The 15,436-nt window shown below is 42.2% G+C and overlaps 1 long non-coding RNA gene across 2 annotated transcripts; it reads right to left on the bottom strand.

Moving 5' to 3' along the window:
- Positions 1-8,469: 8,469 nt before the first annotated feature.
- Positions 8,470-10,281, bottom strand: LOC129777472 (uncharacterized). Of its 2 annotated transcripts, XR_008743246.1 has the most exons (5): positions 10,121-10,281; positions 9,881-10,063; positions 9,557-9,819; positions 9,135-9,503; positions 8,470-9,070 (listed from the first exon to the last, which is right to left on the bottom strand). It is a non-coding gene; the product is annotated as an uncharacterized LOC129777472 (long non-coding RNA). The 2 variants fall into 2 exon arrangements; XR_008743247.1 differs by lacking the exon at positions 8,470-9,070 and having other exon boundaries at positions 9,077-9,503.
- Positions 10,282-15,436: the final 5,155 nt, after the last annotated feature.

Genomic DNA, 15,436 nt, shown 5'->3' with positions numbered 1-15,436 from the left:
CTGCGGTCGGACTGAACGGTGACTTATAAACCGGTGCCCGCTCGGAAATCCATTTAGAAACACTCTTCTCTTCCAATCCCATTTCTTTTCTGCCACCGGACTCGCTTAAACACTATGCTCTTCTCTCTCAATCCCATTTCCCAGCCGCCCACTCGGAAATCCATTTAGTTGTAATTGCACCCGTTTCTTTTCTGAAGCCGGACTGAACGGTGGCTAATAAGCCAGTGCCCGCTTGGAGATCAATTTTGTTGTAATAAGTGGCAGGGAATTGGTCTCGCTCGCCTAAACACTATGCTCTTCTCTCTCAATCCCATTTCTTTTTTGCCACCGAACTCGCTTGCTTAAACACTATGCTCTTTTCCCTCAATCCCATTTCTTTTCTGCGGTCGGACTGAACGGTAGCCGCCCACTCGGAAATCTATTTAGTTGTAATTGCACCTATACACTATACTCTGCTCTTCCAATCCCATTTCTTTTCTGCCACCGGATTCGTTTGCCCAAACGCCTAAACACTATGCTCTTCTGTCTCAATCCCGTTTCTTTTCTGAAGCCGGACTGAATGGTGGCTCATAAGCCGGTACCCGCTCGGAAATCCATTTAGTTATAATAAGTGACAGGGAATTGGTCTCGCTCGCCTAAACACTATGCTTTTTTCTCCCAATCCCATTTCTTTTTTGCCACCGGACTCGCTTGCTGAAACACTGTGCTCTTCTCTCTCAATCCCATTTCTTTTCTGCGGTTGGACTGAACGGTAGCCGCCCACTCGGAAATCCATTTAGTTGTAATTGCACCTAAGCACTATGCTCTTATCTCCCAATCCCATTTCTTTTCTGCCATGGGACTCGCTTGCTGAAACACTGTACTCTTCTCTCTCAATCCCATTTCTTTTTTGCGGTTGGACTGAACGGTAGCCGCCCACTCGGAAATCCATTTAGTTGTAATTGCACCTAAGCACTATGCTCTTATCTCCCAATCCCATTTCTTTTCCGCCATCGGACTCGCTTGGTTAAAATTTTTACAACATTACAACCAAATGGATTTCCGAGCGGGCACCGGTTTATTAGCTACCGTTCAGTCCGGCTGCAGACAAGAAACGGGATTGGGAGAGAAGAGAATAGTGTTTAGGCGTTTGGGCAAGCGAATCTGGTGGCAGGAAAGAAATGGGATTGGAAGAGCAGAGTATAGTGTATAGGTGCAATTACAAATAAATAGATTTCCGAGTGGGCGGCCACCGTTCACTTCAACCGCAGAAAAGAAATTGGATTGAGAAAGAGTATAGTGTATAGGTGCAATTACAACTACATAGTGACAGGGAATTGGTCTCGCTCGCCTAAACACTATGCTCTTCTCTCCCAATTCCATTTCTTTTTTGCCATAGGACTTGCTTGCTTAAACACTATGCTTTTCTCTCACAATCCCATTTCTTTTCTGTCTTCGGACTCGCTTGCCTAAACACTATGCTCTTCTCTCCCAATCCCGTTTCTTTTCTGAAGCCGGACTGAACGGTTGCTCAGAAGCCGGTGTCCGCTCGGAAATCTATTTAGTTTTAATATCCTCTTCTCACTATGCTCACTATGCTCTTCTCTCCCAATCTCATTTCTTTTCTGCGGTCGGACTGAACGGTGACTTATAAACCGGTGCCCGCTCGGAAATCCATTTAGAAACACTCTTCTCTTCCAATCCCATTTCTTTTCTGCCACCGGACTCGCTTAAACACTATGCTCTTCTCTCTCAATCCCATTTCTTTTCTGCGGTTGGGCTGAACGGTAGCCGCCCACTCGGAAATCCATTTAGTTGTAATTGCACCCGTTTCTTTTCTGAAGCCGGACTGAACGGTGGCTAATAAGCCAGTGCCCGCTTCTTCTTCTTCTTCAATGGCACTAACGTTCCTAGAGGAACTTCGCCGTCTCAACGTAGTATTACTTGCGTCATTTTTATTAGTACTTAGTTGAGATTTCTATGCCAAATAACACGCCTTGAATGCATTCTGAGTGGCAAGTTCTAGAATACGCGTGATCACAGTGCAAGTTGGAGGAAATTTCTTTGACGAAAAATTCCCCCGACCAGAACGGGAATCGAACCCGAACACCCGGCATGTTAGTTATGACGCTAACCACTCGGCCAAGGGAGCACAAAGCCTGCTTGGAGATCCATTTTGTTGTAATAAGTGACAGGGAATTGGTCTCGCTCGCCTAAACACTATGCTCTTCTCTCCCAATTCCATTTCTTTTTTGCCACCGGACTTGCTTGCTTAAACACTATGCTTTACTCTCCCAATCCCATTTCTTTTCTGTCTTCGGACTCGCTTGCCTAAACACTATGCCCTTCTCTCCCAATCCCGTTTCTTTTCTGAAGCCGGACTGAACGGTGGCTCATAAGCCGGTGCCCGCTCGGAAATCCATTTAGTTATAATAAGTGACAGGGAATTGGTCTCGCTCGCCTAAACACTATGCTTTTTTCTCCCAATCCCATTTCTTTTTTGCCACCGGACTCGCTTGCTGAAACACTGTGCTCTTCTCTCTCAATCCCATTTCTTTTCTGCGGTTGGACTGAACGGTAGCCGCCCACTCGGAAATCCATTTAGTTGTAATTGCACCTAAGCACTATGCTCTTATCTCCCAATCCCATTTCTTTTCTGCCATGGGACTCGCTTGCTGAAACACTGTACTCTTCTCTCTCAATCCCATTTCTTTTTTGCGGTTGGACTGAACGGTAGCCGCCCACTCGGAAATCCATTTAGTTGTAATTGCACCTAAGCACTATGCTCTTATCTCCCAATCCCATTTCTTTTCCGCCATCGGACTCGCTTGGTTAAAATTTTTACAACATTACAACCAAATGGATTTCCGAGCGGGCACCGGTTTATTAGCTACCGTTCAGTCCGGCTGCAGACAAGAAACGGGATTGGGAGAGAAGAGAATAGTGTTTAGGCGTTTGGGCAAGCGAATCTGGTGGCAGGAAAGAAATGGGATTGGAAGAGCAGAGTATAGTGTATAGGTGCAATTACAAATAAATAGATTTCCGAGTGGGCGGCCACCGTTCACTTCAACCGCAGAAAAGAAATTGGATTGAGAAAGAGTATAGTGTATAGGTGCAATTACAACTACATAGTGACAGGGAATTGGTCTCGCTCGCCTAAACACTATGCTCTTCTCTCCCAATTCCATTTCTTTTTTGCCATAGGACTTGCTTGCTTAAACACTATGCTTTTCTCTCACAATCCCATTTCTTTTCTGTCTTCGGACTCGCTTGCCTAAACACTATGCTCTTCTCTCCCAATCCCGTTTCTTTTCTGAAGCCGGACTGAACGGTTGCTCAGAAGCCGGTGTCCGCTCGGAAATCTATTTAGTTTTAATATCCTCTTCTCACTATGCTCACTATGCTCTTCTCTCCCAATCTCATTTCTTTTCTGCGGTCGGACTGAACGGTGACTTATAAACCGGTGCCCGCTCGGAAATCCATTTAGAAACACTCTTCTCTTCCAATCCCATTTCTTTTCTGCCACCGGACTCGCTTAAACACTATTCTCTTCTCTCTCAATCCCATTTCTTTTCTGCGGTTGGGCTGAACGGTAGCCGCCCACTCGGAAATCCATTTAGTTGTAATTGCACCCGTTTCTTTTCTGAAGCCGGACTGAACGGTGGCTAATAAGCCAGTGCCCGCTTCTTCTTCTTCTTCAATGGCACTAACGTTCCTAGAGGAACTTCGCCGTCTCAACGTAGTATTACTTGCGTCATTTTTATTAGTACTTAGTTGAGATTTCTATGCCAAATAACACGCCTTGAATGCATTCTGAGTGGCAAGTTCTAGAATACGCGTTATCACAGTGCAAGTTGGAGGAAATTTCTTTGACGAAAAATTCCCCCGACCAGAACGGGAATCGAACCCGAACACCCGGCATGTTAGTTATGACGCTAACCACTCGGCCAAGGGAGCACAAAGCCTGCTTGGAGATCCATTTTGTTGTAATAAGTGACAGGGAATTGGTCTCGCTCGCCTAAACACTATGCTCTTCTCTCCCAATTCCATTTCTTTTTTGCCACCGGACTTGCTTGCTTAAACACTATGCTTTACTCTCCCAATCCCATTTCTTTTCTGTCTTCGGACTCGCTTGCCTAAACACTATGCCCTTCTCTCCCAATCCCGTTTCTTTTCTGAAGCCGGACTGAACGGTGGCTCATAAGCCGGTGCCCGCTCGGAAATCCATTTAGTTATAATAAGTGACAGGGAATTGGTCTCGCTCTCCTAAACACTCCCTCGCTCTTTTCTCCCAATCCCATTTCTTTTCTGCGGTTGGACTGAACGGTGGCCGCCCACTCGGAAATCCATTTAGTTGTAATTGCACCTAAACACTATACTCTGCTCTTTCAATCCCTTTTCTTTTCTGTCACCGGATTCACTTGCCCAAACGCCTAAACACTATTCTCCTCTCTCTCTCAATCCCGTTTCTTTTCTGCAGCAGGACTGAACGGTAGCTAATAAGCCGGTGCCCGCTCGGTAATCCATTTAGTTGTTATAAGTGACAGGGAATTGGTCTCGCTCGCCTAAACACTATGCTCTTCTCTCCCAATCCCATTTCTTTTTTGCCACAGGACTCGCTTGCCTAAACACTATGCTTTACTCTCCCAATCCCATTTCTTTTCTGTCTTCGGACTCGCTTGCCTAAACCCTATGCTCTTCTCTCCCAATCCCGTTTCTTTGCTGAAGCCGGACTGAACGGTTGCTTATAAACCGGTGCCCGCTCGAAAGTCCATTTGGTTGTAATAAGTGACAGGTAATTGGTCTCGCTCGCTATGCTCTTCTCTCCCAATCCCATTTCTTTTCTGCCACCGAACTCGCTTGCTTAAACACTATGCTTTACTCTCCCAATCCCATTTTTTTCTGCCACCGGACTCGCTTGCTTAAACATTATGCTCTTCTCTCTCAATCCCAATTCTTTTCTGCGGTTGGAGTGAACGGTGGCCGCCCACTCGGAAATCTATTTAGTGGTAATTGCAAAGTAACAGGGGAATGGTCTCATTCGCCTAAACACTATGCTCTTCTCTTTTTATCCCATTTCTTTTCTGCCTTCGGACTCGCTTGCCTAAACACTAGGCTCTTCTCTCCCAATCCCATTTCTTTTCTGCAGCCGGACTGAACGGTGGCTCATAGGGTGGTACTCTGCTCAAATCCCATTTATTTTCTGCCACCGGATTCGCTTGCCCAAATGCCTAAACACTATGCTCTTCTCTCTCAATCCCGTTTCTTTTCTGAAGGTGAACTGAACGGTGGCTCATAAGCCGGTGCCCGCTCGGAAATCCATTTAGTTGTAATTGCATCTAAACACTATGCTCTTCTCTCCCAATCCCATTTCTTTTCTGCGGTTGGACTGAACGGTGGCCGCCCACTCGGAAATCCATTTAGTTTTAATTGCAAAGTGACAGGGGAATGGTCTCATTCGCCTAAACACTATGCTCTTCTCTTTTTATCCCATTTCTTTTCTGCCTTCGGACTCGCTTGCCTAAACACTAGGCTCTTCTCTCCCAATCCCATTTCTTTTCTGCAGCCGGACTGAACGGTGGCTCATAGGGTGGTGCCCGCTCGGAAATCTATTTAGTTGTAATTTCGAAGTAACAGAGAAATGGTCTCGCTCGCTAGCTTGCTTAACCCTTTATAAAGCCGTGGATCGTGGGATCGCCTTCAACTTCAGAAAACATAACGAAGCAAGCAAGATCACATTTTTCACTTTGATAAAAAATTAACAATTGAAGCAGTTTTTCTGACACGAGAAATTTATTTTTATCCCACTTGTTTGTTTATTTAGGTTCATTAGCATTTTAACTGTAACAGAGCCGGGTTTCATGCGTGTACATTTACACGTTTATGGTTCTATAAATTGTAAATTATACATAGTGAACTCACGATCGATCGCTTAGTAAGCGAACGCGCAACCAAGTGGCAAAGAAGACCCCCAACACGAGAATATTGACTTTAACGAGAATTTCGAGGGTGTTGTAAAGGTTTTTCCGAATAGTAATTATCGGGTTTTTCAATAGGAGCACTACAAAAGTGTTTTAAAATAAATAAAACAAACACGGTTTTGGATATCAATTAAATTGTTTATTCATGTGAAAGTACATTTGATGTCATTATGTATGGAACTCGATTTCTTTTGCATGGACACCACGGGCACGCTTGCATAAATTTTCGACAATTAAGCATAAATCGGCTGATACTGCTACAATTTCACGTTCGATATCCGTACGAAGTTCATCAATCGTCGCTGGCTTGTTGGCATAGACCATAGACTTGACGTAGCCCCACAGGAAATAGTCGAACACCATATCGCACGACCGAGGCGGCCGATTGACTGGGCCATTTCGTGAGATAACACGCTCACCAAACATGGTTTTCAATAAATCGATTTTTAACCCTCTCAATACGGCAGTGTGCTCCGTCGGAGCGCTACCGCTGTACGGAGCACTGCGCCGAAAAGTGATCGATGTGCAGTATGACTCTCATGTCGTCTAAAGACGACGCTCACACACACAGCTTGTCGCGCGGATGTCGTCTATACACGACACTCGTACACACAGGACGTTGCGCGGATGTCGTCTATACACGACGCTCATAACGAAAGGGTTAAATTCGCCGTGTGGCTAAAAGTGGGACCAAAATGCCGCGTTGTGCGTCGCTTCGTCGTCAGCTGTCATTGCTTGCGTTTTGTGCTAAAGAATTCGCTTGACGCAATCGGTTGATTCGTAATCACAATCTAACGTTCGCGTCGCCGCTTTACATGTAAACAAAAACAAAGCGAAACGCTCAACAGATTCCCTACGATTCAATGATGTTGGTGCATTATACTTATGACAGACATACAGCTGTACTTGCGTTGTACTTCGAAAATTGTATGTCTGTCACCATGTACAGCGCTAGAACCATGCAAGCAACTCGGTACAATCGCTGTACCTGTACCGAACTGTTTTACCGCTGTACATGGCTACAGTTGTACTGTGCGCAGCGCCATAGACGGTTAGTGGTGGGTAGCATGAACAAGCAGAATCAAATCACTTGATAAACGTTCTTTTCATTGACTTTCTTTTAAGTTAATAACTCAGATTGGAAACTTTTTTGTTGTGTTTGATAGTTTAGACACTAAATAAAAACCTTTTTCATTGAAATATGTGGTGGAAATTGGAAAAATATCTGATTGTCAGTTTGACAAACGGTACAATGTACAACCAAAGTATGTCTGTCATGGTACGATGGTAACTGTACAACGCTGTACACGTACAACGCAAGTACAGCTGTATGTCTGTTCCTGGTATTATATAGCGTCTGACTCCTACAAAATATTTGCACATTATGTTGTTGGTATTACAGCGTTTCCTCTAAAGCCCAACCGCATGCAACACCTTATGCTGTTTACGGAAGCTTTAATTATCTGCTTTATCATGTTAGAAGAAATACTGAAAACTTAATTTATCTTGGTTACACGTTGAAAAATATCGGGAAAGACAATATTAGGTTGGGGAAAATTTCTCCATTATTTTCTCGTTGGCTGGCTTTAGTGATCAATATCTCGCGTAATATCGATCATACAGTTTTATGTTTAGGCTTGTTGTAAAGGTGGCATTTCACACTAAAGAAAATTCTTTTCTTGTTTTTTTTCGTTCCATCCAGTTGTGAGTGTTAACAATGGAGGTCAACAAAGAGAAAATTCGGTACATTTTACACTTTTTATTTTATAAACGCAAAAATGCAAGCCATTCCGCTGAAATTGTGATTGATGTTTATGATGCCGATACTGCAACAGTAAAATACGTGCAATTTAATTTATTTTAAATTTTTTTAAATTTTTTTAATTTTTTTTAAATTAAAAAAAAAAGAGTGACAAGAAATTGGGATCTAGAGAAGGTTGTAAAAATCTATTGCTATGGTTTTTCGCTAATAAAGACCAAGCCCTCTATTGTAGAGACATTATGAATCTACCTTTAGAATGGCAACAAATTTACCAACAAAACGGTGTATATTTGATCCAAATCGGACAATCTGAAGCATATTAAAATTGTTTTGAATTTCACCCAAAAATAATGGATTACTTTTTCCTAACCTAATATAATTACTTCCAGAAATTGCTGATAAATGTGTGGAAGTAGTAACGGTGCTCCACAACTTCATGAGTGCAGAGGGTTGTGAAGGTTCTATGAATTTGGGAGAATGGCGTTCTCAAGTTTCATTTCTTATAGATTTGTCAGCTACAGGAATTCAAATAGAAAGCAATTCTAGTAAGGCTTCGTATCAGCTACCTGATTTACTGCTTACTGGTTATGTAAAAGATAATTAAAAACACAACAATTAAAACATAAATTTCGTTTTTATTCTATTCTCGCATACCCATTGATAATACTTTTAAATATTTAAGGATTAAGGAGGAGGTCGATAAAACAATCGATAAAAATCGGTGAGCCATCAGCATTAGCATTAGCATTAGCATTTGCATTGAGTCGATAAAATCGGTGAGCCATCAGTCCAAAAACTCAGCTTCCAATGGTTCAACCCTCTAAGACCCAAATTTTTTATTCGTCTAAAAAACCCATTCCACCTATATCTCGAATTTCCGACTTTCAACATAAAATACTCCTAGCAGAAAGCTGTCAGCATAAAACCAATTTCAATAATTTGAATAATTTGAAAAGAAAATCCGTGAAGCCCTTCTAAAGGCGGGGTTGGGCTGTAGAGGGTCGATATCGGCATCTTCTCCATCAATTCGCAAAGGTATTTTGCGAGGGCATCATGTCTCGTAGATTCTACTACACATATTGTTTTCACTATGAACCGAACGAAAATCAAAAGCTTTGTGCTACCCTTTGTTTCTCTTCCTTGGAGTTTCGCTTTCCCCCTGGCAACCAGAACAGTATTCAGCGCACAAGATACTTCGCCGGAACCAAGATGCTAAACTATAGGTGTTTCGTTCTTGACACTTTCATGACAATACGTGAGACGAGTTGCGAGACGTAGCTTTCTGCATTGTTTACTTTTTGTTTGGTTGTGTCGTTATGGTTTCATATCAACTCGCTGAGGAAAACAACTGAAGAAAGAAATAAGCAAATATATATTCGTGAAAAATAGTGTACTAGAGCTGCAATAATTACATATTATTCAATAGTTTTGGGGGACAGTGAGGATTTGAAGAGCTTGTGAGTGTGATTAAAGTGCTATAAGTCTAAGAAATCTGTTGTCCAACTCCTCCACAGATAATCGTTCATCTCGCGGTTCTCTATCATGCCAAAATTATATTGTGAATATCTTATTTTCTTCAGATGCCGTATTATTGTGCAGTAAAAGGATGCGGAAACAAGGTCCGCATAACGAAAAACAACCCGGACATGGTTTACCACACTTTCCCCCGAGATGGAGATAGACTTCATAAATGGATACTTTTCTGTGGCCAATTACTTTCAACAACTCTTTCCGGATCTTCTGGCGTGATCGATAGTCGTGATTCCAACAGTTTATTTCACCTGTAATATATTAGCAACACAAAAGTCCACTAATTTGAAAAATAAACACGAACCTGTTGCAATCATTGTCAACCTCCTTTTGCTCTAGCAAAACCAATTACTTGTAACAGCCCTTCCGGATCTTCTGGATCTGGTAATCTCGCAATCAGCGCTATTTCTTGTCACCGTCGCCGTAAGTACTTTTTTCCCCGCCGATAGGATCCAAACAGAAGTACATCTTGCTTGGAAAAAAAGCATTGATTGCGCGGCTAGAAGCTAAAACATACTCAAAACATCCTTCTGCACTGTTTTTAATTCGACCGCTGATTGTAGATATCTGAAAAAGTAGAAGCAATTATGAGAAATTGTTATACGAAAAAATCCAGAAAATTACCTACCTACAGTAAAGCGCGAGCAGCTATTTTGCCGACGAATGAATTTGTCACCAAAAGATATGATATGTTTTGTAAACAAATTTGTTTTTTCACGAGCAATGGCCGAACAGCAATTTTGACATTGCGGTCCACCTATAGTATAGCACCTTGGCCGGAACTATCCACATGAGATCCGATCGATTTTTGCTGGCAGTCATAGAATATAAAAATTTTGTTCTTTCTGTAGCTGTAGTTATAATTTACCTTCTTTTGCGGATGTGTTTTCAAAAACTTTGTTGCTTAAAAGTACGGCCATGGTGGAACTGCAGTCGGTGCTGATTCTGAACTTAAGCTTGTGATAGCGCATTTATTCCGCGAATATATTTCTCACGGAGGCTCTTCTACCTTCTTTTCATCACAACTATTCTTCCACTACAAAACAAAACCATATAAAAAGATATTTAGCATTTGAAAAAATGTTTAGCTGCAACTTGCTTCTTTGTTTCAGTACATTCAATATATCAGTACATTTTTTTCCTTTGCGTGGGTGTTTTTATACAGTCGATGTTCATTTGACCAGAGGCACTCGTTTGCTCCCACTAATCCGATGAAATTTGTTTCAAACTTGATTTTCAACAAATCTAAGAACGTAGAAAAATCTTATTCTTGTGTGTTCACGACATCGATTGAATGTTTTTAAAAACAACACATTGACATATTCAACGCAAGCAGTTTAGAACAAACATCAGCGTTTAGTACAACGATGCTAATGGCGCTACGCATCATTGTGGACGATTATATGGAAACACACATATTCAAAATGAACACAGTTGTCGCGACGCGAGGTATAACGCGACATTCTGGTTTCATCTTAAAGCGCCGTCCTGTTGAAACCACATATTGTCCAAGTCCATATCATCCAATTCGGGCCAAAAATATTCGGTCATCATTGAGCGATAGCGATTCCCATTCACAGTAACGTGCCGGTCTTGATCATCACGAAAGAAGTACGGCCCAATGACGCCGCCGGACCATAAACCGCACACTATATTTTTTTCGGGATGCAATAGTGACTCATGGAGTACGTGTGGATTACTGCCTGACCAATAACGCATATTTTGCTTATGATTCTTATACTTATGACAGACATACAGCTGGTACGTTGTACTTCCAAAAATGTATGTCTGTCACCATGTACAGCGCTAGAACCATGCAAGCATCTCGGTACAATCGCTGTATCTGTACCGACCTGTTTCACCGTTGTACATGACTACAGTTGTACTGTGCGCGGCGCCACAAACGGTTAGTGGTGGATAGCATGAACAAACTGAATCAAAACATTTGGTAAATATTCTTTTCTTTGGCTTTCTCTTGAGTTAATAACTCAGATTGGAAACTTGTTTGCTGTGTTCGATAGTTCAGACGCTAAATAAAAAACTTTTTCATTGAAACGTGTGGTGAAAATTGGTCGAATTTCTGGTTGTCAGTTTGACATGCGGTACAATATACAACCAAAGTAAAGGGTGTGTCACATCAAATTGCATCACGGAAAAAACGCTGTAGAAATTCGCCCAGTAGACCGATCCTTTTGAAAATTTTAGACAGTAAAACAAAAACTATTAAACAACTTTTGGCATTTTCTTTTTATTCATACTTCGAGCCCAAGCCCGTATGCTCGCACCTTCCTCTTTACCCCGTCCATAAGGTTCTGTACAACGTCAGGTTGTAGTTTTTTTTTGAACAAAATCCATTTTCTCTTGAAGTCCGCCTCCGATTTGACAACTTTTGGGTTCTTCCGGAGGGCCTGCTTCATAATCGCCCAATATTTCTCTATTGGGCGAAGCTCCGGCGCGTTGGGCGGGTTCATTTCCTTTGGCACGAAGGTGACCCCGTTGGCTTCGTACCACTCCAACACGTCCTTTGAATAGTGGCACGAAGCGAGATCCGGCCAGAAGATGGTCGGGCCCTCGTGCAGCTTCAATCGTGGTAGTAAGCGCTTCTGTAGGCACTCCTTAAGGTAAACCTGCCCGTTTACCGTGCCGGTCATCACGAAGGGGGCGCTCCTCTTTCCGCAAGAGCAGATCGCTTGCCACACCATGTACTTTTTGGCAAACTTGGATAGTTTCTGCTTGCGAATCTCCTCCGGAACGCTGAATTTGTCCTCTGCGGAGAAGAACAACAGGCCCGGCAGCTGACGAAAGTCCGCTTTGACGTAGGTTTCGTCGTCCATTACCAGGCATTGCGGCTTCGTCAGCATTTCGGTGTACAGCTTCCGGGCTCGCGTCTTCCCCACCATGTTTTGCCTTTCGTCGTGGTTAGGAGCCTTCTGAACCTTGTATGTACGCAGGCCCTCCCGCTGCTTGGTCCGCTGGACGAATGAACTTGACAAATTCAGCTTATTGGCGACATCCCGGACCGAACTTCTCGAATCACGTCTAAACTGCTTAACTACGCGCTTGTGATCTTTTTCACTGACGGAGCATCCATTTTTGCCGTTCTTCACCTTCCGGTCGATGGTTAACCTAACCTCGAAGCATCGTTTTAGTACTCTGCTGACCGTGGATTGGACGATTCCCAGCATCTTACCGATGTCCCGATGTGACAACTCCGGATTCTCGAAATGAGTGCGCAGGATTAATTCACGACGCTCTTTTTCGTTCGACGACATTTTTCCAAATTTACGAAAAATTGACAGTGAAGCATGGCCAACGTGATCTATACACTCTTATCTGATTATAAGCGAAAGCTGAAGATATAATTCCTAAAAATTAAATTTCTACAGCGTTTTTTCCGTGATGCAATTTGATGTGGCACACCCTTTATGTCTGTCATGCTACGATGGTACCTGTACAACGCTGTACACGTACAACGCAAGTACAGCTGTATGTCTGTCCCTGGTATTATACTTATGACAGACATACAACTGTACTAGCGTTGTACTTCGAAAATTGTATGTCTGTCACCATGTACAGCGCTAGAACCATGCAAGCATCTCGGTACAATCGCTGTGTCTGTACCGACCTATTTCACCGTTGTACATGGCTACAGTTGTATTGTGCGCAGTGCCATAGACGGTTAGTGGTGGATAGCATGAACAAACTGAATCAAAACACTTGGTAAATATTTATTTCATTGACTTTCTTTTGGATTAATAGCTCAGATCGGAAACTTGTTTGTTGTGTTTGATAGTTCAGACGCTAAATAAAAAACTTTTTCATTGAAATATGTGGTGAAAATTGGCCAAATTTCTGGTTGTCAGATTGACATGCGGTACAATGTACAACCAATGTATGTCTGTCATGCTACCATGGTACCTGTACAACGCTGTACACGTACAACGCTAGTACAACTGTATGTCTATCCCTGGTATTATGATCTTATGATTTCTCGATGAAAATCCGGATCATTTTCAAGTTGCTGCTGAGCCCAATGCACGAACATACGACGCTTCTGTTCTTGCGTCAATAACGACGTCACAGAGATGCCCAACGCTTGAGAACGACGTGTGAGAGACTGATTTGGGCCTTCCTCAATTGATGCGCTAGCTTCAGCAATATTCTCGACACTACGGGCACATCTTTGTCTCACTGGCACGGGACCATTATGTACTGTGCCCGTGGATTCAAATTATTCTACTAGACGCTCAATTGTTGATTTGGCAGGACGATTATGACGACCATAAATTGGACGTAGCGCTCTTAAAGTTGAGGCCATTGACTCCGAATTTCGGTAGTAAATTTTGATAATTTCGACTCGTTGTTGATCTTTTCATTATGAAATTGCAAACCTTACTGAAGAGAAATGTCGAGAGAGCGGGAAAAATATGGCGTCGTTTGCTGTCCCTATCGGACTACTTTTGTAGCGTCCCTATTGAAATACCCGTTAGAATGGGATAGCATTTTACAGTGACATCGTAAGCCATGAGCTTGTTTTGGTGATCCTTAGCATTTTACACGTAGTTGGTGATCGTAAGTACTGTTACGACGCGTATTTTGATCCATCCGGATGTTACTTTTCCATCCAAAAAAACTTTTAAAAAATATCGTAATTAATAGATTTGGTCTATTTAAACTTTTCAGTATTTTTTGAACCTGAATAAGTCAGATTTTCGGCGTGGGCCAAAAGTTTTTATGAAAATGAAACATAACACTTAATATTTTTGAATAGCTGTGTCTCCGAAACCCCTAAAAACAAACATATTCTAAATTTTCGCCTAAAAGTATACTATTGAGGCTCAGAATAATAAGCGGTGCAAAAGTTACAAATTTTTTAATGTGAGCGTATATAAATAAGCAGGTTTTAAGCAGGCGTTGATAAATAAGCAGGTTTTTCAGAGCACCATAGTTCCTAACAAGGCGCCTAGAAGTATATCCTAAGGTGAGGCCGTTTCGTCACTAAGTTGGTTAGAAGAGCGGTATATGAAAACAGTACGGAAACAAGCAGAAGGGGAATTATTTGCTTGAAGCGTGGAAGAGACAGACTGATCACGAGCGAGCTTGGGCACAGGCGTATTGTGTTTTGTTTACAAACAAAACACAGTAGATTTCCAAGATGGCTGCAGAGTGGGTTTAGCATATTGGCCCACCTTAGGATATACTTCTAGGCGCCTTGGTTCCTCATAATGGACCCTAACGGGTGAAATAAAAAATACAGGTTTTAAATTTTGAGGAAAGAAACAAATATGAAAAGTTTTTCTAAAATCCACGTATTTTATTTTCAGTAGATCCTTTATTCACGGAGTTGTTGTATTTACTGAACTGAACATTTTGGTCCCGAGACCACGAAAACCATAAAAAAAGAATACAATCAATAATCATGAAAACAAAACCCAATCTTTTCGCAGGTGTTCTTAAAGAAGACCAGTTCATTGGCTTAAATTTGATATATCGATCATCTGAATCGGTTCAGTAGTTCAAAAGTTATGTATTGGGTGTACCGGTAAGTTTCTTCGGTTTTAAAAATAGATGGCATAACTTGATTATTATTCCAGTGAATCAATTTTCCAGACGTTCGTTGGAAAGCTACTGTCATTGCGCGTCTTTCTCATTATATGTCAAAAAGTTGAAGCGTAAACAACATAGTTTTTTGTCACTTCGAATATGTCGAATTTCGTACCACCGAGAGTGTTTTTGCGTGGAGTGTTACTTCAGTACTTCAAAGAAAAAAGCTGCGGAAAGTCATCGCGTTTTGATGGTAGTGTCAGACGTGTTAGACGTGATTTGCACGGTTTAAAAGTGGTAATTTTGACTTGGACGACGAAGAACGTTCCGGACCGACAAAAAAGTTTTAAGATGAAGAATTGGAGGCTTTACTCGATCAAAATCCGTTACAAACGCAGCAAGAACTTGCAGATACACTTGGAGTAGCTCAGCAAACCGTATCCGATCGTTGAAAAGCAATGGGAATGATCCGAAAAATAGGACATTGGGTGCCGTATGAATTGAAGCCACGAGACGTCGAACACCGTTTTTTCACGTGCAAACAACTGCTCCAATGGCTCTAATGCTCCAATGAGCTGCTAGAAACGTGTGAAACCATTACGGGTGACCTTTACAAACGACAATTGATGCGTTTGAGCCG

The sequence above is a fragment of the Toxorhynchites rutilus genome, chromosome 3 (genome assembly GCF_029784135.1).
Source record: "Toxorhynchites rutilus septentrionalis strain SRP chromosome 3, ASM2978413v1, whole genome shotgun sequence".
NCBI lineage: Eukaryota > Metazoa > Arthropoda > Insecta > Diptera > Culicidae > Toxorhynchites > Toxorhynchites rutilus.
This window is presented reverse-complemented; position numbering and strand designations above follow the sequence as displayed.